This window comes from Bison bison, unplaced genomic scaffold (assembly GCF_000754665.1).
Source record: "Bison bison bison isolate TAMUID 2011002044 unplaced genomic scaffold, Bison_UMD1.0 scf7180017854933, whole genome shotgun sequence".
Lineage (NCBI taxonomy): Eukaryota > Metazoa > Chordata > Mammalia > Artiodactyla > Bovidae > Bison > Bison bison.
In genome coordinates, this window is record NW_011485506.1 from 8,472 (window position 1) to 8,839 (window position 368).

The window sequence follows — 368 nt, forward strand, 5'->3', positions numbered from 1 at the left end:
TCCATCTATTAGTGTCCTCTTTGATTTTTTTCACCAGTGTTTTATAGTTTTCTATATATAGGTCTTTAGTTTCTTTAGATAGATATATTCCTAAGTATTTTATTCTTTCCGTTGCAGTGTGAATGGAATTGTTTCCTTAATTTCTCTTTCTGTTTTCTCATTATTAGTGTATAGGAATGCAAGGGATTTCTGTGTGTCGATTTTATATCCTGCAACTTTACTATATTCATTGATTAGTTCTAGTAATTTTCTGGTGGAGTCTTTAGGGTTTTCTATGTAGAGGATCATGTCATCTGCAAACAGTGAGAGTTTTACTTCTTCTTTTCCAATTTGGATTCCTTCTACTTCTTTTTCTGCTCTGATTGCTG

General features: G+C 32.1%; 1 protein-coding gene across 1 annotated transcript in view; it reads left to right on the plus strand.

Annotated features, from left to right (window-relative positions):
* Positions 1-368, plus strand: part of LOC105001433 (60S acidic ribosomal protein P2-like) — a 4,763-nt gene that overhangs the window by 3,312 nt on the left and 1,083 nt on the right. The window lies entirely within an intron of this gene.